We start from the raw sequence: 21,419 nt of genomic DNA, 5'->3' as shown, positions 1-21,419 counted from the left end.
AGCCCCAAAACTAGGAACAACTAAAATGTCCATCAATTGGTGATCAATAAATTGTGATATATCCATACAATGGAATATACTGCTTAACACTGAAAAAGGAATGAACTACTAGATAAAACATGAATAATCTCAAAAGCATTAAGTGAAAGAAGCCAGAGGAAGACAAAAAGACTACAAACATTTACATGAAATTCTAGTAAAGTCAAAACTGCAATGACAGAAGACAGATGAGTGGTTGCCTGGGGCAGGGGTGAGAGATTATCAACAGTGGGGGGGGGGGGGGGGGGGGGGGGGGGGGGGGGGGGGGGGGGGGGGGGGGGGGGGGGGGGGTGGCAGGATATACAAAAAAAAAAAAAAAAAAAAAAAAAAAAAAAAAAAAAAAAAAAAAACAATAAACTGATGGCAAAGGGGCACAAGGGAACACCTCGGGATGACATATAACACTTGAGAATTGTCGTGGTGGTTACACTGCTGAACACATTGGTCAAAAACATACTGAAAGAGGAGTTCCCCCTGGTGGCTCAGTGGGTTAAGGATGTGGTGTTGTCACTGCTGTGGCTCAGGTCACTGCTGTGGTAGTTAGTATGAGTTCAGTCCCTGGGCCGAGAACTACTGCATGATGTGGGCATGGCCAAAAAATCTTGAAATAGATACTTAAAACTGATGAAACTTAATGTATAAAAAACATACTTCAATAAAGCTGATTTTTAAAAAATGGTCCTCTTCTTTCATGAGAATCAGAGATTTAGATTAAACATAAGAGATTCTGATCATGGGACATTTTTAAAGATTTCCTTTCTGTGACAATTTTTTTGGGGCACTCCCAAGGCATGTGGAAATTCTTGGGCTAGGGGTTGAATGGGAGCTGCAGCTGCTGGCCACAGCCACAGCAATGCAGGATCTGAGCTGCATCTGCAACCTATGCCACAGCTTGCAACGCCATTTCCTTAACCCACTAAGTGAGGCCAGGGTTCGAACCTGCATCCTCACGGACACTAGCTCAGGTTCTCAACCTGCTTAACCACAATGGGAACTCCCTGATGATTTTTTTTTTTTTAATGCTGATGATTTTGACCTACATAGCTCAGAGACAGACTCAAGGTTTTCAAAGGCCTAAAGCTTACACAATTGGAAAATTAAGAAAATTAAGCTTATACAATTTAAGAAAATTAACATAGCTCTTCAAATATAGAATTCTTATGGCCTGTCTCAGAGCCTCGAAAGGAACCTTTGAAGAGAGACTTAAAGATTAACTTCAAGAGTTCCCATTGTGGCTCAGTGGTTAACAAATAAATAATGTGACATTTACATCTCTCTGGTTCATCCACTTTTCTGCAATTCCAATCCTAATTTAGTTCAGGCCATCAACTTCTCTTACTTAGATTATTCCAAGAGCCATCTATTGGGTCCCCTAGCCTCCAGTTCTGCCACCTTCTAAACTGTTTTTCACAGTGTAACCAGTTACCTTTCTAGAATACAAATCTGATCATATCCTTCCCTGGCATCAAATACTTCGTTGTACAAACTTCAATATGCATAAGAAATTACTTGGCATTGTTGTTTTAAAAAAAATACATTTGGGGACTTTACCCAGTGATTCTGACCCAAAAGGTCTAGAATATAGGAGTGGACTTTTTTTTTTTTGTCTTTTTAGGGCCGCACCCATGGCATATGGAGGTTCCCAGGCTAGGGGTCAAATCAAGCTGTAGCTGCTGGCATATGCCACAGCCAAGCCACAGCAATGCCAGGTTGGAGATGCGTCTGTGACCTACACCACAGCTCACAGCAATGGTAGATCCTTAACCCACTGTGCGAGGCCAGGGATCGAACCCATATTCTCATGGACACTAGTTGGCTTCGTTATCACTGAGCCACAGTGGGAATTCCATTCATTGAATGAAAAAAAATGAATGACTTTTACTTAGAAGACATATGAATGAAGTTAAGGAAAACAGGAGAAAAACTGTGTTTGTGCAATGGAAAATATGTATATCAGTCAACAAGTGCCGGGAGGGACTACAGAAAAATAACCACAGCAGGAGTTCCCATTGTGGCTCAGCAGAAACGAATTTGACTAGCATCGATGAGGATGCAGGTTTGTTCCCTGGCCTCGCTCAGTGGGTTAAGGATCTAGCATTGCCCTGAGCTGTGGTGTAGGTTGCAGACGTGGCTCGGATCCTTCATTGCTGTCGCTGTGGCACAGGTCAGCAGCTGTAGCTCTGATTTGACCTCTAGCCTGGGAACCTCCGTATGTCTCAGGTGCTGCTTGCTCGAAAAAGACAAAAACAAAAAACCCACAGCGAACAAACTACGAGGAAAATGAACAAAGGATTTGAATAAGCAATTCACAGTGAAGAATTCAAATGGCCAATAAGCATGAAAAAGATCTTGTTACCAATTATTAAGTAGAAATTAAACCAATGACATGTCATTCCATACGCATCAAACTGGCAAAGATTTTAAGTCTGATAAGACCAACTTTTGGCAAGGAGGTAGAGAAATGATATCTCACACTATAGATGGAAGGATAAACTTCCCAGCAATTCTAGCATATAGGAAGCATATAAGAAGGATATCCTTTTAACACTGTTTATAATAGTGAAAAAATGGAAATCTACATACCCAGCAGTGGCATATTCAATGAAATACTTTAAAGCGTTTAAAAATGAATTAGAGCTACAAATATGAATATGGGTAGTCCCCCCACAATAAAGAATAATTAATATCAGTGGTACAAATACTGAGAAATCAGAAATGAAGAAATGAAGGGCCCAATACAGGAGAAAAGCAAAGGGCAGTGGTATAACCATCATTTGGTGATCCCAATCGGCTAACTCTTTTCTAAGTAAATATCCTGTCATTAAGTTCAATACCTGATCTACTATGAAACCACCATTTCTCACCTTGCACAAATTCATTAAAATGAAATTCCTTTCAGCTTTAGTACTCTTGATGGCAAGAGCGGGTTTTTTTTAGATTTTAGAATACCTGCAGGGATCATAACATTGTTTGATTCTACGTATTATTTACAAATTCTTGAAAATCATTCAAACAAATTTCAGATTTTAAATTTTCATATAAATGATATGATTTCCTCCCACCTTTTATCCATGGTGAAGACAGCTCTACACAAGGCCAAGAAGATGGTTCTAATAAATCAAAATAACTTAAAATGCTGTTTGTAATAAAAGACATAAATCCATTACTTTTTAGTAACACATTTCTAGGCAGAGCTTCATTTTTTTTTTTTTTTTTTCTTTTTAGGGTCACACCAGAGGCATAGGGAAGTTCCTAGGCTAGGGGTTGAATTGGAACTACAGCTGCCAGCCTCAGCCACAGCTACAGCAATGCCAGATGCCCCTGATCGAGGCCAGGGATTAAACCCACGTCCTCAGGGTCAAGGACTGAACCCAAGCCATGGCAGTGACCCAAGAACCACAGTAGTGACAAGGCCAGATCCTTAACCCACTGCACCATTAGGGAACTCCCAGTTTAAATAATCTTTTTTTTTTTTGTCTTTTTTTAGGGCCACATTTGCGGCATATGAAGTTCCCAGCCTAGAGGTCCAATCAGAGCTACAGCTGCTGGCCTAGGCCACAGCCAGAGCAATACTGGATCCGAGCTACATCTGCGACCTACAGGGTAGCTCATGAAAACGCCCGATCCTTAACCCACTGAGAAAGGCCAAGGATCAGGAGTTCCTGTCGTGGCGCAGTGGTTAATGAATCCGACTAGGAACCATGAGGTTGCGGGTTCAATCCCTGCCCCTTGCTCAGTGGGTTAACGATCCAGCGTTGCCGTGAGCTGTGGTGTAGGTCGCAGACGCGGCTCGGATCCTGCGTTGCTGTGGCTCTGGCGTAGGCTGGCAGCTACAGCTCCGATTAGACCCCTAGCCTGGGAACCTCCATATGCCGCAGGAGTGGCCCAAGAAATGGCAAAAAGACAAAAAAAAAAAAAAAAAAAAAAAAAAAAAGGCCAAGGATCAAATCTGTGTCCTCATGGATACTAGTCAGGTTTGTTACTGCAGAGCCACAACAACTCCCTAATAATCCTAATTTCAAGTTCTTTAGCTAGTTTCCAACTCAATTTTATTTTTATTGAATTAGTAATAAATAGAGGAAATTTTACTCAGAATATATTTACACGATTGACTTATTTTATTTCAGATACTAAACTGCAATTGATGACTTAGTGCCAAATAATGACTTCAGGAAAATTTTCTAACAAATTTGTAGCTACTCCAGACTTCCTTCCCGCTATTGTATAAGCACCATTGGAACAAAATGCAATTAAGTTTGCTTTCAAATATTATCAAAGCCACAATCATTTAAAGTAGACAATAATGTATTAGAAATACACTCTGTTGTGGCTAACACCAATTCTCTCTTTTTTTTTTTTTTTCTTTTTAAGGAGCCACACCTGCAGCACATGGAAGTTCTGGGGCCAGGGGTCGCATCAGCTGCAGCTGCCAGCTTATACCACAGCCACAGCAAAGCCAGATCTGAGCCACATCTGCGACCTACACCACAGCTCGTGGCAATGCCAGATCCTTAGCCCACTGAGCAAGGCCAGGGATCAAACTCGTGTCCTCATGGATACTAGTTGGGTTCTTAACCTGCTGAGCCACAATGGGAACTCCCAACCCCAATTCTCTCAAAGCAACAAATACCACTGCCAACATAGAAACTGATTCAGCTGTGTACTGGAGATAAATCACTAGGTGCTTTCCTTCAGAAATGTAGATGCCTGATGAATTATAGCACCTATTGGGCATTCTCTTCTATATATTGGCCAAGCCCACAGCATGCCAAAGTCCTGGGCCAAGGATTGAACCCAAGCCAAAGCAGTGACAATGCTGAATCTTTAATCACTAGGACACCAGGGAACTCCCTCTTCTGTAATATTCTTAAATATCTTCACATAGTTTCTTTTGCAACATGGTCTGCTATTCCTCTTGCATTGTGCATGTTAACAATTGCTTGTACTTATTCTATTTTCCTTTTAATTTTATTGTTCCATCACTATCAGATACTCTGTGAAGAGTATCAAAAACTCCTATGGTAATATCAATATTTTTATTATATGGTTTATACACTAAGTTAGAAATTTAGTCACTGACTGATTCTTTTAACAAATCTTGAACTTGAGTACCGTCTTCAGGAAAATCATATTCCTTTTTTTCTTTTCAGAAAAGTTTGCCTAGTTGCTTTATTAGTAACATTTGGGGTTACTCCATATGACCTCCTTTTCTTGGATCCAAGGACATGCTTTTCTGACATCCCTCCTAAATGTTGAAATATCAAAACAACCCTTATGTCCTAGTTTACATTCTTTTATTTCAAGCAATTTACACTGCTTTGAAAACATAAACACTTGCCTTTCATTCCAACAATCTAGAAGCACAAGGTTATCTACTTCCTTTGCTTAACATGATGGTGTTTCTTTTTTCTCTTTCTTTTTTATGGCCACATCTGCGGCAGCTGGAAGTTCCCGGACTAAGGGTTGAGATGGAGTTGCAGCTGAAGCCTAGGCCATAGCCACCGCAACACTGGATCCGAGCCCCATCTTCGACCTACACCGTGGCTTATGGCAATGCTGGATCCTTAACCCACTGAGTGAGGACAGGAATTGACTCCATCCTCATAGAGACTACGTCGGGTCCTTAACCAACTGAGCCACAATTCTAACGTTTGATGGTGTTTCTTCAATGACTAGTTGTTTAACAATTTTGAAATTTGTTCCCACTAGCTTAGGTACACTATAATTTTCACTCCTATCATTTTCGTGTCTCTTTTAAACTTCTTCAGATTTAAAAAACTTAATAAGTCACTCTGTTACTTTGGCATTTTAGGGATCTGAATCTGAAAAATAATTCTAGGAGTTCCTGTTGTGGCACAGTGAAAAGGAATCCGACTAGGAACCATGAGGTTGCAGGTTCTATTCCTGGCCTCACTCAGTGGGTTAAGGATCCGGTGTTGCCCTGAGCTGTGGTGTAGGTTGCAGACTTGGCTAGCATCTGATGTTGTTGTGGCTGTGGCTAGGAGCTGTAGCTCTGATTCAAACCCTAGCCTGGGAACCTCCATATGCAGTGGGTGTGGCCCTAAAAAGCAAAATAAATAAATAAATAAATAATCCTATGTTAGTGAAATTCACAATACTACTTGGGAGTTAACATAAAATTTTTGTTAATTTTAATATGATTTTAGAAATAGCATAAATTTTATATCCTAATTGAAAAATTTTATCCTCACATGTAGCATATACAAATTCCTGAGCCAGGGATCCAATTCCAGCCACAGCTGCAACCTATGCCAAAGCTGCAGCAACATCAAATCCTTTAACGTACTGCGCCGCTGCACTCAGATTCTTAACCCACTGCACCACCGAGGGAAACTACTTAATTAAAAATTTTTTTACTACATTGGAATTAGCTAAACCAATATTTTGTACCCTGCTTACAAATGTAGAGCTGAGTAAAAATAAGTCACAGATAGTATTCTTAGCTCTGGCTTTAATTTTTTTAAGGCAAACTTCTAAGAATATGCTAATATTTGGTTTCATCTTTTAAAATGTGATATTTTGTTTCCATTACTTTAGAATAGGTATGCATCTGTGTTTTATATATATATATATACCTGTCATGTATATTGGCATATAATAAATATTCATATATAAAATGTGTATACATATGTCCATTTTACATCAACTGCATTTTTTCAAAAAACTTTTGACCCTCCTCACCTATTTCTCCCCCATCCTTTGCTCTGGCAACCATCTAATCTGTTTCTATTTCTTTTTCTTTTTAGAGTTGCACCTGTGGCACATGGATGTTCCCAGATTAGGGGTCAAATTGGAGCTGCAGCTGGAGCCTATGCAACTCGAGATCCAAGCTGCATCTGCAACCTATGCAGCAGCTTGCAGCAATGCTGGATACTTAACTGCTGGGCCACAACAGGAACTCCTATTTTTCCTTTCCTTTTCTTTTCTTTTTTTTTTGGCTGCTTTCCCAGGCCAGAGAGTGAACCTGTGCCACAGCGGTGACCTGAGCTGCTGTAGTGACAATGCTAGATCCTTAACACTGTGCCACAAGGTAACTCCCATCAGTCTGTTTTCTATATCTATGAGCTTTTATTTTTTTTTTGTCTTGTCTTTTCTAGGGCTGCTTCCTGCGGCATATGGAGGTTCCCAGGCTAGGGGTCTAACTGGAGCTGTAGCCGCTGGCCTACACCATAGCCACAGCAATGTGGGATCCGAGCTGTGTCTGCGACCTACACCACAGCTCACAGCAACCTGTGGGATTGAACCCGAAACCTCATGGTTCCCAGTCGGATTTGTTAACCACTGCGCCATGATAGGAACTCCGAGCTTTTTGTTTTTTTAAAGATCACATATAAGAGAGATTTATGGTATTTGTCATTCTCTGACTTATTTCACTTGGCATAATGCCTTTAAGTTTCATCCATATAATTACAAATAGCAAGATGTCATTATTTTTTATGGTTGCATGATATTCCCTGTATGTATACCACATTTCTTTATCTATTCATCCATTGATCAACACTTAGATTGTTTCTGTATCTTAGTTTTTGTAAACAATGCTGCAACGAACATGAGGGTGCATGTCTTTTTGAGTCAGTGTTTTCATTTTCTTTGGATAATTATCTCAAAGTGGAATTGCTGTATCATATGGTAGGTCTATTTTTAATTTTTTGAGAAATTTCCTTACTATTTTCCACAGTGGCTTCATCAATTTTCATTCCCACTAACAGTTCACAATGGTTCCCTCCCTTTTCTCCACATCTTCACCATCACTTTTTATTTCTTGTCTTTTTGATAATAAACATTCTAAACAGGTGTAAGGTGATTTTGTGGTTTTGATTTACATTTCCCTGGTGACGAATGCTGTTGAGCATCTTTTCATGTACCTGCTTATATTCTGTATGTCTTTTATTGAAAAATGTCTATTCAAATCTTCTACCCATTTTTTTTTTTGCTATTAAATTTTGAGTTCTTTGCATACTTTGGATATTAGCTCCTTATCAAGTATATTATTTACAAATATCTCTCATTCAGTAGGTTAACTTTTCATTTTGTTGATGGTCTCCTTTGCTGTGCAGAGCTTTACAGTATGATGTAGTTTCACTTATTTATTTTTGCTTTTGTTGCCTTTTCTTTTTTCTTTTTTTTCTTTTTTAAGGGCACACCCTCGGCATATGGAGATTCCCAGGCTAGGGGTCGAATCAAAGCTGCAGCTGCTGGCCTATACCACAGCCACAGCAACGCAGGATCCGAACTGTGTATGTGACCTACACCACAGCTCGTGGCAACGCCAGATCCTTAACCCACTGAGTAAGGCCAGGGATCACACCCACAACCTCATGGATCCCTAAGTCGGATTCATTTCCACTGCACCACAACGAGAACTCCCTGTTGCTTTTGCTTTTAGTGTCAGATTCAAAAAATCATCACCAGATCTCTGTCAAGGAGCTTACTGCCTATGCTTTCTTTTAGTCTTATGGTTTCAGGTTTTACATTCAAGTTTTTTATCCCTTTGAGTTAATTTTTGCTTATGGTGTTAAGATAGTGGTCAGTTTCCCATTATTCACTATTCCCATCATTTCACCATTTATTGAAGAAAATATCCTTTCTCCATCACATATTTTTGGCTCCTCTGTCATAAGTTAATTGACCATATATGTGTGGGTTTATTTCTGGGCTCTCTATTCTGTTCCATTTGTCAATGTGTCTGTTTTTAGGCCAAAGCCATACTGTTTTAATTAAAATAGCTTTATAATATAAAGTCAGGAACTGTGATGCCTCCAACTTTGTTCTTCTTTCTCAAGATTGGTTTGGCTATTTAGGGTTTTTTGTGGTTCCATTCAAACTTCAGGGTTCTGTATTTTTTTTTTTTTTTTTTTTTTTTTTTTTTTTTTTTTTTGGTCTTTTTGCTATTTCTTTGGGCCGCTTCTGCGGCATATGGAGGTTCCCAGGCTAGGGGTCTAATCGGAGCCATAGCCACCGGCCTACGCCAGAGCCACAGCAACACGTGCCCCGAGCTGCGTCTGCAACCTACACCACAGCTCACGGCAATGCCGGATCGTTAACCCACTGAGCAAGGGCAGGGACCGAACCCGCAACCTCATGGTTCCTAGTCAGATTCGTTAACCACTGCGCCACGACGGGAACTCCCAGGGTTCTGTATTTTTGATCTGTATCAAATGTGTTCTGCGTCTTTGAAAAATGCCATTGGGATTCTGATAAGGATGACACTGAGTCTGAAGATTGCTTTGGGTTGTATGGACATTTTAACAATATTGATTTTTCTAATCCATTAGCTTGGAATACTTTTCATTTATCTGTGTCTTCTTTCATTCCTTTCATTAATGTCTTATAGTTTTCAATATATAGGGTTTTTTTTTTACCTCACTGATTAAATTTATTCCTAGGTATTTTATTCCTTTTGATGCAGCTGTAAACAGGTTTTCTTCATTCCCCCCCCTTTGTCTTCTGTCTTTTTAGGGCCACATCTATGGCATATGGAGGTTTCCAGGCTAGGGGTCAAATCAGAGCTGTAGCCGCTGGCCTATGCCACAGCCACAGCAATACCAGATCGGAGCCGTGTTTGTGACCTACACCACAGCTCATGGTAATGCCAGATCTTTAACCCATCAATCGAGGCCAGGGATCAAACATGTGTCTTGGATATTAGTCAGATTCATTTCTGGTGAGCCGTGTGGGAACTGCTTCTTTTTTTTCTTTCTTTCTTTTTTTTTTTTTTTTTTTTTTTTTTTCTGTCTTTTTAGGGCCACACATGTGGCACACAGAGGTTCCCAGGCTAGGGGTTGAATCGGAGCTATAGCTGTCAGCCTACACCACAGCCACAGCAACACAGGATCTGAGCCACGGCCTCATGGATGCTAGTCAGAATCATTTCCCCTGAGCCACGACAGGAACTCCTTTTCTCTTTCTAATAGTCCATTGCTAGTGTACAGAAACACAACAGACTTTGTGTATTGATTTTGCATCCTGCAACTTTACTGAACTCAAGTATTCTAACTGTTTTTTTGGTTTGTTGTTTTTTGTTTGTTTTGTTTAATGGAGTCTTTAGCATGAATTTTATTTCATTTTATTTTTTCGTCTTTACCTTTTTTAGGGCTGCTTCCCACGGCATATGGAGGTTCCCAGGCTAGAGGTCTATTCCGAGCTGTAGCCGCCGGCCTACGCCAGAGCCATAGCAACTCGGGATCCAAGCCGCGTCTGCAACCTACACCACAGCTCACAGCAATGCCAGATCCTTAACCCACTGAGCAAGGCCAGGGATTGAACCCAAAACCTCATGGTTCCTAGTTGAATTTGTTAACCACTGAGCCACGACAGGAACTCCTAGCATGAATTTTAAACTAAAATACTTACCATACTCTTTGGTCTCTATCTATACCATCAATGCGACTTGCTATTTCTTAAATATTTACTATCAGTTTTGATTAATGCTTTTTCCAACAATATTTCACAAAGTCAGACTCTGGATAAATACTTGACTGCAATTTGACTCTACAACAACAACACAAAATGTTCACATGATTCCCAAAGAATTTAGTTCAGACGTGACAGTTGGTTGGTATTTTTGTTCAATTAACTAATAAGGCAAAAAAGTTAAGCAGTGAAAAGGTACGTTAGAACCCCATTCATATATCAATGACATGAGCAAATATTTTGTTGAATTGGATAAAAGTTTTTGAATACTGGAAGAATATTTCTCTAAATTTTTGTGCTACTCACAATGTCAAGGCCACAGATTTAATTTGCCTGCTAAATTTAATTCTGTATTATTACATTATTAACATCTTCTCCTCCAGCCTATTGCCTTTTTTTGTAAATAAAGGTTTATTAGAACATGGCCATGCCCCACTTTTTTTGGGGGTGGGGTCTTTTCTTCTTTTCGCCTTTTCTAGGGCCACTCCCACGGCATATGGAGGTTCCCAGGCTAGGGGTCCAATGGGAGCTGTAGCCGCCGGCCTATGCCAGAGCCACAGCAAGGTGGGATCTGAGCCGCATCCGAACCTACACCACAGCTCACGCAACACTGGATCTTTAACCCACTGAGCAAGGCCATGGATCGAACCCACAACCTCATGGTTCCTAGTTGGATTCATTAACCACTGGGCCATGAAGGGAATTTCTCCATGCCCCACTTTTAATGTAAGAGTTGAGTAGTTGTGACAAAGATCGTATGTATGCCTTAAATATTTACTAACTGGCTGTTTACAGAAAAAGTTACAAACACTTGGTTTAGAAAATATACAAAACAATAAACCAAGCCCTGATTTGTAGAATTTGCCAATTTCCACGGTGTAAATACTCCTATTGCAGTCAAAGTCATGCTACAAATGTGACAGAAATAGTAGAGTTGGGAAGAAATGCATACAACATTGTATAGTATTTCTATCACACAGATACAAGACAATCTTAAGAGTAATTAGTAAAATGAAGGAAAAAAGTGACATTTTGAGTATTTATTACCTGCTTTTAACATATTTGCTAACTTATACAATTTATGTAATTTTTTTTTTGGCTGCATCCACAGCATACAAAAGTTTCTGGGCCAGGGATTGAACCTGAGTCACAGCAGTGACCTGAGCCACAGCAGTGACCTGAGCCACAGCAGTGACAATGCTGGATTCTCAACTGCTAGGCCACCATGGAACTCCTAATTTATATAATTAGGGGAGGGGGCATGCTCACTGCATACGAAAGTTCCTGGGCCAGGGATTAAACCTGTGCCACAGCCAGCAATCTGAACCGGTGCAGCGACAATGCTGGATCTTTAACCTGCAGAGTCACATAGGAACTCCTTTAAAATATGTAATTGTTTTCTTTCTTTCCTTTTTTTTTTTTTTTTTTGCCTTTTAGGGCTGCACCTGCTGCATATGGAAGTTCCCAGGCTAGATGTCGAATTGGAGCTGCAGCTGCCAGGCCAGCTGCAGCCACAGCAACTCCAGATCTGAGCTGCATCTGCGACCTACACGAGCTCATGGTAAGCCCGGACCTTTAACCCACTGAGTGAGGCCAGAGATTGAACCCGCATCTTCATGGACACTAGTCAGGCTCTTAATGTGCTGAGTCATGACAGGTACTCCTATGCAATTTTTAATAGTGTTTATGCTCAATAACTGGCTCATAGAATCCTCCTAAATGTAGCAATCCACCTCACAAACTTGTAAACCAACTATGGTGTACTACTAGCTCTTATTTTCAAAGGGCGCTAAGGGAGGCTCCGGAAGAGCAAACAGTAGTTTGCTTAGCTAGTAAGTGGCTGAGTAAAGATCTAAATCTAGGTCTAAAATTCTTTGTGGAGAATAAAGGCCTTTATTGACTTGATTTTTAAAAAGGGGAGGTATATATTAAAGGAACTCCACATACCACCGTATATATTTGCTAGGGCTCTCTAACAAAACTGGCAGGCAGCATGGGAATTGAAGAGTCTTGATGCTTGATTCCTATCCGGAATCAGTCTGGGCTGGATATCTGAAAGAATAAGGAAACAACTGGACTACCCATCATCTGTCGCTGGAAATTTCTTATTAGAAATCTTTCTTAAGGAGTTCCCATTGTAGCTCAGTGGAAAGGAATCTGACTAGTATCCATGAGGATGCAGGTTAGATCACTGGCCTCGCTCTCTGGGTTAAAGATCTAGCATTGCCGTGGGCTGTGTTGTAGGTCGCAGATGCGGCTTGTATCCCAAGTTGTTGTGGCTGTGGCTAGGCCCACAGCTGCAGCTCGATGTGACACCTAGCCTCAGAACCTCCATATTCCGTGTGTGGCCCTAAGAAAAAAACCCCTTCCCTAATTGCTTTAGGAAGTGTAAATACAGCCATTTACCACCACCATCCCCTTATAGTACTTATCAACCTACATGAATTCGAAAAGCTTCAGAAAACTTGTGGTTTAAAACCATACCACACTTGAGGTGCAGAAGGAAAAGACACTATCAAAGGGCACTGATGCAACTGCACGTACCAGGGGGAAATTTGGGGGCAGGATGGCCAAGTGCTAGGCCTCTTGACTCTAAAGCCTTTGAGCACTGCTCTTAGTGAAGAAATAAGGTTAGAGATGCTGGAGAACTTGCAGATCTGCCCTTGTCCAATCCCTTCCTTTACATGAAGAAACTCAGCTCTAGGGAGGCGAAGCGACTTGAACGTCAAGCGGGTCGAGTTAGGATTAATTTATAGTTCTTTACACCACACCAAAAGGCCTCCTCTAAAACACCCTCCCTGCACAGAACTTACCCCGAAAGCACCAGGAACCTGGCTGGGGACTGGCCTATACTTGAACCTAGGAAAAACTTCCTAGCCGCTCTTGAGTCAAACTGCGGTAACTCTGAGTCACTGCTCAAGCCAAAGTACAAAGGCCCAGAGCCCTAGGCCATAAAACAGCGCGGATGCCTCAGAGAAATTCCAGCGCGAGCCCCGGAAAAGCAGCCACGCCCCTCAGAACGCCGGCGCGCGGGGCGACGCGAGCAGCCGCGAAGGCAAGACACGCAGCCGGCGGAGCGCGCACGCTCGCCCCTAGGCCGCAGGGAGGCGGGCTGACGGGCGCGCCCCCGCGGCGGTGGGCGGGGTCGGGGCGGGGCTCTGAGCCGGACCGGGGCGGGGCCGCAGGGAGCTGTAGGTGCTGCGGCTAGGTCGCGACAGGTGCGCGAGGCAGAGCGCCAGGGACCCGTGGCAGGGCTGGTAGCAGCTCGGAGAAAAGACCGCTTTTAGCCAGGTAAGAGTCTTCCCTCGCCACATCCTCCACAGCCGGAGAGTGCGCAGAGACCCGGGTTCCCTCCACACCCTCTTTCTCCCGCGACTTCTGGGGTGGGGGGAACACAAGGAGCGTGAACCCCTCCCCCTCAAGAAAGAGAGTGGAGGAGCTGCTGGTCCTTTCCTCTCTTCAGGGTAGTACGCTGAGGGGTTGGGAGTAATTAAGTAGATCTGAGGCTTTGCTGCTTGAAGACAGGAGCTCATAGGACCCCCCCACCCCCACCCCGCCCCGCCCCGCCCCGCTTCCATCAGGAACACTTCTAACTATATACTTTTTTGGTGTGGTAGAGGAAGGTGGCAGCTCATCAATAATACAAAACAGTCTCTCAGGGAAATATTCTAATAATTCAGCCTTTCTTTTCTATTCTTCATTTTCAGCCATTCTCTCCCTCTTCGATTTTTCTCCCCTTCCATTCTGCCAGTTGGACTCTGTAAGAAACTTACACCTTTTTGAGGTATGTTGAGAGTATAGCAGTCTTGCAGCTGGATATGTCACCCCAGAATCGCTATCATGTATATATCTCTGGCACCTGTCAATACGTGGGTGTTAATATAAGGTAATTGTACACCTCTGGCTACACCTACTAAGCCTAAAGTTGTAGGTGCTAGGGGCTAACCATCTGGCACACTTCCTTACCTCCTTACTGGTGCTTAGGACCCTGGTGAGAGATATTTGAAGTACTATTGTCTTTCACCTAATTCCAGCTTTTGAAAGTCTGCATAATCCAGATGGTTCTATTGACTTGACTTTTCAAGTTAGTTAAAAGTGCTTAGGGAGTTATCAGTCTTTTAGACAGTGACCTTTTGTAAGGGGAGGAGTCTTTTTTTTTTTTTTTTTTGCGTTAGGCATTCTTTCTTTTGCTCTTGATTTAAGTGGCTAAATGGAATACTTTTCTTCTGCATAGTTACTAATACTATTCACAAATAATAAGTATTTTAGGATCCATGAAATAATGCTTTCTTCTGAGCCCTGATGTAGACAAAAGGAAAATGACCCTCAACAAGCATTTCCTCAGTTCCTGTGGAGGTTCAACCTAGATGAAGGATGACATATTTTAGGTAGACCTTCAAAAATATGTGTATGCATATATATATTTCTTGTTTTCCATTGGCAGAACAACACATAGCATGGTGCTAGATAATCACTTTAAGAACTTATTTCAGGAGTTCCCATCGTGGCTCAGCGGAAACGAATCTGACTAGCATCCATGAGGATGCAGGTTTGATCCCTGGACTCGCTCAGTGGATTAAGGATCCAGCCTTGCCGTGAGCTGTGGTGTAGGTTGCAGTAGCTACAGCTCCGATTGGATCCCTAGCCTGGGAACCTCCATATGCCCTGGGTGCTGCCCTAAAAAGACCGAAAAAGGTGGCGGGGGGGGGGGACTTATTTCATTTTTTGGAGAAAATATTCAGTGCCTCTTGTAATGTCAGTCTTGTGGATTCAATGTTCTAAATGTTCTTACTATGAAAGAGCTTAAAGTCAAATGGGTTAGGGAGGTCAATAGATACACTTAGAGTATTAATGATGTCAGTGCTGTGCTAGACATCAACCCAGAGTGCTGTAGGAGCAGAGAACACAGTTTTAAAAAAAAAAAATCCCTCTTCTTTTCCTTAAAAACAAAATAAAATCAACAACAGCAAAAACCTTTGAGCAGTAGTGAGTGATTGTCTTCAGACCATGTATTTGCATCACTTAACATTCTTTGCCTTGTGTTCTGCCAATACTATGGCCTTTTGATAATGGGATTAGGATTTATTAATCCTGTGCAGTTTAGCAAATAAATTGGCAGAGCTATTTTCTCAGTTCTGTATTGGGCCTGGAAGTGTTGTTATCATGTAGTCCCTGAACTCTAGAACCTCTGGGGAAGAGAATAGTGTATTGGCAACACTGGCAAAGCAGGGTCATTTTGTAAAAATTGCTCTACTGTATCACTTTGTTTAACTTTGTACATTCAGGTTTTGTTCCAGATTCTGGTAAAGGTGGGCCAAATTTTAACCCTCTAATAATTCTAAGAAGAGAAAGCTTCAGAAGTGAAAACAGTTCTATTAACAGCATATCTTGATGATAGAGGATACTTAAATGCTTCCTAAGGTACCCTCAGAATGTTTTTTTTTTCTTTATTGCTTTCTTCCTTTTTCTTTTCTTTTCTTTCTTTTTGGGGAGCAGGGTGGAGAAAGTCAGACATGCTTGAAGATTCTTTGCAGAGTTTTAATGATCTGAAGTCTGTGGTAGTCTTGAGTGCTCATCATACCTACTGTGCACCAGGGTTCTAGTATACAGAGGATGAGCGAGACACTGTCCTTTCTACATGCTTATATATATATATTTTGTCTTTTTAGGGCTGCACCCACGGCATATGGAGGTTCCCAGGCTAGGGGTCCAATCAGAGCTGTAGGTGCCAACTTACGCCAGAGCCACAGCAACACCACATCCAAGCCGAGTCTGCGACCTACATCGTAGCTCACGGCAACACTGGATCCTTAACCCACTGAGCAAGGCCAGGGATTGAACCCACAACCTCATGGTTCCTCATCGGATTCATTTCCGCTGCACCACGACGGGAACTCCCCTATATTTTTTATTTTTTGAATAGAGATTTTGAGTTAATAATACAGATGATGGTTGTTTCATTTGGCGGTTTGAGCCATGGTACCTAGTGAACACATTTCTTTGGCATTTCTTTCTGTTCACATTCTAGGCAAGTGGTCCTACCAGGAATTTTTAGAAAAGCAGTAGGATTTACTTATATTCTGCATATCTCAATGATTTTGTTGTTCACTTCTAATGTTCTCAAGTACAAATTTGAATTATTGTTCTTCTTAGGGATTCAAGTATCTGGATTTCCTCTGGTATTTTTCAGCAATTACCTTAGAGCCGCTATACCAGAAAGGTTCATCAAAGACATATACACAACACAGACACAAAAGATTGTAGAGAGTCTGGGAGATCATTAGACATCTTTGCCATAAAAGGCCACTTGACCACAAGTTGGGAGAATTTGTCATTATTTATGTTGACAGCAAAACTAGTTTCAGGCATTCTTAATTCCATACACTCAGAAATAGATGACTTTCACTGAGACGGAATTGTACTTTTTTGGCAGATGAGAAAATGTGTGACTTGGTTCTTAAGTCAGGTATTTCCATAAGAAAAGGCTTTTTTTTTTTTTTTTAAGATTGCTATGGTCTTTCACGGTATGTTTTTTGATAGGAAATTAAAGCACTTTATTTTGGATTGCTTACAGTAATCTCCAGTTGATGTTAAATTACTTAACACAGACTCTCAAGGTTCTTTAGTAACAAATGAGTGGTTGTAAACTGAGTAGTTCCTACTTGATGGTTGTGGAATTGAGATTCTGTGGTAAATGGTTGGTAGGACCATACTGACCTGTTTATTCTGTGGCTGGATGCAAAGTCCTTGAGACTTAGTCAAGTTATTGTGCTAACACAGACTTCTCATAAAAAGGATGAAGTTTGACCTAACAAGCAATCCATTATTTGGCATGTCGAATGATTTCCTTATATTCGAAAATGTTTCTAGAGACTTCACATGTCCAGTCATAAGAAGGTAGCATGGGGAGTTCCCGTGGTGGTGCAGTGCAAATGAATCTGACTAGGAACCATAAGGTTGTGGGTTCGATCCCTGGCCTCACTCAGTGGGTTAAGGATCCAGTGATGCTGTGAGCTGTGGTGTAGGTCACAGATGCGGCTCAGGTCACAAACGCGGCTCAGATCTTGCGTTGCCGTGGCTGTATTGTAGGCCGGCAGCTGTAGCTCCGATTAGACCCCTAGCCTGGGAACCTCCATATGCTGTGGGTGTGGTCCTAAAAAGCGGGGGGGGGGAACCCCAAAAAACAAAAAAGCAAACAAACAAAAAAGAAGGTAACATGACACTATGAAATTTTACATTCTTCCTGTTTAAAGAGTTCCTTCCTCCCTCCCTTTCTTCTACTGCGCCAGAGGGCATGGAGTCCCCGGCCAGGGCCTAAACTACAGCTGCAGCAACACTGAATCTGGACTGGAGATTGAACCTGTGTTGTAGCACTGCAGAGATGCCACCAATCCTGTTGAGCCACAGTGAGAACTCCAAGAATTTTTCTTTTTTTTTGTCTTTTTAGGGCTGCGCCCATGGCACATGGAGGTTCCCAGGCCAGGGGTCCAATTGGAGCTGTAGCCGCTGGCCTATACCACAGCCACAGCAATGCCATATCCAAGCCATGTCTGTGACTCATGCCACAGCTCACAGCAACACTGGATCCTTAACTCACTGACCGAGGCCAGGGATCAAACCTGCATCCTCATGGATTCTAGTCAGATTTGTTTCTGCTGAGCCACAATGGAACTCCCAAGAATTTCTTTTTTTTTTTTTTTTTTTTTTTTTTTTCCTTTTCTAGGGCTGCGCCTGAGGCATATGGAGGTTCCCAGGCTAGGGGTCTAATCGAAGCTGGAGCCACCGGCCTATGCCAGAGCCACAGCAACTCGGGATCCGAGCCTCGTCAGTGACCTACACCACAGCTCAAGGCAACGCCGGATCCTTAACCCACTGAACAAGGCCAGGGATCGAACCCACATCCTCATGGTCCCTAGTTGGATTCGTTAACCACTGAGCCACTACAGGAATTCCAACTCCCAAGAATTTCTTAATAATATTCTCTAAAATTAAGAACGTTCATTTTTAGGAAAAAGAAGTAGTTTTTTTTACCTTTTTTTTTTTTTGCTTTTTAGGGCTGCACCTGTGGCGTGTGGAGGTTCCCAGGCTAGGGGTCCAATCAGAGCTGTAGCCACTGTCCCACACCACAGCCACAGCAATGCAGATCTGAGCCGAGTCTGTGACCTACACCACAGCTCACAGCATCACTGGATCCTTAACCCACTGAGCAAGGCCAGGCATCGAACCTTCAACCTCATGCTTACTAGTCAGATTCATTTCCGCTGCACCATGACGGGAACTCCTCTTTTTTGTGCTTTTGGTAACAAGTGTGGAACTACTGTTTCCATTATTTATCCCATCACAGAGCTCACTGTATGGAAACTTCATAACCCCTCAAATATGGTTTTTCTTGTTTACTGAAATATTGACAATTTTTGTTTTATTACCCACAGATTAGTAATCTTAGTATGTATTAGGTCTTTACTTGGTCTTAGATTTCCAGAATATTTTTCCCCCACAAACTGAAACTTAAGCAAATAATTTAAGCATAAGACTTTTATCTTTCTTTCTTTCCTTTTTTCTTAAAAAAAAAAAAAGTTTTTAACAGTCAATTTGATTGGACAGGTAACATTTGCTCAAATTTGGCTTCCACCTCCAGCACTAGAGGAAACCAATCTGTTCATGCATCGTACCCAACAACCAACAATTTCCCTCTAATGGCCCTGTCACTGGCCTTCTCCTCACCACTTGGCCGCATTTGCCCAAGGAGACAACTAATTTTTCTGATTCTTCCTTTCCTGTGGCTTTATTTATTTATTTATTTTTGTCATGCCCTCGATATACGGCAGTTCCTGGGCCAGGGATTGAATCTGAGCAGAAGGTGCAACCTACGCCACAGCTGTGGCAACAGCAGATCCTTTAACCCACTGTGCTGAGCTGGGAATTGAACCCACGCCTCTGCAGTAACCTGAGCCACACCAGTTGGATTCCTTAACCCACTGTGACACAGTGGGAACTCCTCATGTGGCTTTCTTGATGTAAGCCTAGTTCTCCATCTGACCACTTCCCTCCATGCTCCTTCAGTAATTTACAGTGGTTTTGCCCCTTAAATGCAGGTGTTTACCATGGCCCTGTCTATCATCCTGTTGTCCCTATGCTCTCTCCCTGAGCAATCTGATCTATTTCCATGACTTCAACTAACACCTCCATGTGAGTGATTTACAAGTTAGTTTTTAAAGCCTTTTTTCATTGTATGAGTATAATTCTGGTTTTATCTTCACATGCATACATATGTACACATTTTGAAAATAAGAATTATGTGTGCTAATTTAGAAAACCTGGAAAAAAAAATTATGCAGAAGACAAAATATTCCAGAATCTGTTCTGGAGAAGAGTACTATTGGGTGTAATTTTGTTCACAGTATCAAAATTATTTGAAATTATCTTAATGATGTTTAATACCCCATTGTATCAATATTGAAGAATTTAACTGTGCACTTGGGCGTTTTGATTTTTACTTTATTAATAAGTGAAAAAATTGAGAACAAATTTATGCATAAATCTTTGTACAAGTCATTCATTATTTCCTTAGGTTAGAGTCCTAGAAGTCTAATTACTGGGTCAAAGGGCATGAAAATTAAAAAATATTGCTGTCAAATTGCTTTTTCATAAAGGCAGGATTAATTTCTCACCTATAGTGATTGTGAATGACTATCTTAGTACATTCTTCATAACCTTGGACCTCATGTTTTATCTTTACTAATTTGCTAAGTGAAAGTGATTTAATTTGTATTTCTTTAATTACTCGTGAGAATGGACATTTTTTCATATTTCCATTTCTGTGAGTTGTCTTTTGGTTAATCTGTTGCCAGATTTTTTTTTTTTTTTTTTTTTGGTGGGTCTTTTTGTCTTTTTAGAGCTGCACCCATGGCATAAGGAGGTTCCCAGGCTAGGGGTCCAATCAGAGCTGTAGCCACTGGCCCACGCCACAACCACAGCAATGCCAGATCTGAGCAGTGTCTGCAACCTACGCCATGGCTCACAGCAACGCTGGATCCCTAACCCACTGAGCAAGGCCAGGGATCGAATCCACAACCTAATGGTTCCTAGTTGGATTCACTTCCACTGAGCCGCGATGGGAACTACCCCCCCCTTTTTTTTCTTTCTTTTTTTTTTTTTTTAGTGTGTTCCCAGTTTTAAATGGGAACAGATTTTTGGTTTTTTGTTTGGAGCTCTTTCACTTATTTTGGGGCTTTGTAGGAGGGAGTACAGGTTTGCTTTTGTTTTTGTCTTTTTAGGGCTGCACCTGCAGCATATGGAGGTTCCCAGGCTAGGGGTTGAATCAGAGCTGTAGCCACTGGCCCACACCACAGCCACAGCAACGCCAGATCCAAGCCACCTCTGTGACCTACACCACAGTTCACGGCAATGCCGGATCCTCAACCCACTGATCGAGACCAGGGATTGAACCCGTGTCCTCATGGATGCTAGTCGGGTTCGTTCCGCTGAGCCATGATGGGAACTCCAGGTACAGGTTTTTATTAGGCCAAACCAAATGAGTGGCGCGATGAAGTGAAAAGTGTATAGATGTTGAAACTGTAGTGTTTTAAATGTCCATTGTTTTGAGAAATCCAGAGCTTGTGTTGGATGGAAGAGGACTGAAAAATGAAAAGGGTGCTGGCTTTCCAGTCAGGATTCTCAGCTTGTCTCAGAATCAACCACTTTGATGATCTTGAGCAAGTAATTCATCCTCTCGGAGCCTCATCTGTAAAATGAGAAGACTGGGCTATTGATCTCAAAGTCTATACAACTTCTGTGCTGAAAGAGAGACTTATGAGCCATTGCTTACTAGACATTGTACAATGATTTTCTTCCCATTCCTAACCCTTCATTCATTTTAGTTTCCCTGGGGGTAGCAAAGCTTAGTGGAGCTTGGGGGCAATTTAATGTATTTGTGTCCTCAAGAC

At 41.8% G+C, this 21,419-nt stretch overlaps 2 protein-coding genes across 14 annotated transcripts in view; one reads left to right on the top strand and one right to left on the bottom strand.

Annotated features, from left to right (window-relative positions):
* The window catches only part of LARP4 (La ribonucleoprotein domain family member 4), a 176,304-nt gene extending 162,819 nt beyond the window's left edge, over positions 1-13,485 (bottom strand). For 4 of the 5 annotated variants that reach the window (XM_021091644.1, XM_021091647.1, XM_021091645.1 and 1 more), the window contains exon 1: positions 13,287-13,481. The gene's annotated coding sequence lies outside the window, so the exon portion shown is untranslated. Of the gene's footprint in view, positions 1-13,286 lie in introns of all 5 variants that reach the window. The other variant, XM_021091657.1, reaches the window with a different exon arrangement.
* Positions 13,608-21,419, top strand: part of LIMA1 (LIM domain and actin binding 1) — a 102,687-nt gene continuing 94,875 nt past the window's right edge. For 4 of the 9 annotated variants that reach the window (XM_021090879.1, XM_021090876.1, XM_021090873.1 and 1 more), the window contains exon 1: positions 13,629-13,764. The gene's annotated coding sequence lies outside the window, so the exon portion shown is untranslated. 9 annotated transcript variants of the gene reach the window in all.

This window comes from Sus scrofa, chromosome 5, assembly GCF_000003025.6.
Source record: "Sus scrofa isolate TJ Tabasco breed Duroc chromosome 5, Sscrofa11.1, whole genome shotgun sequence".
Taxonomy (NCBI): domain Eukaryota; kingdom Metazoa; phylum Chordata; class Mammalia; order Artiodactyla; family Suidae; genus Sus; species Sus scrofa.
This window is presented reverse-complemented; position numbering and strand designations above follow the sequence as displayed.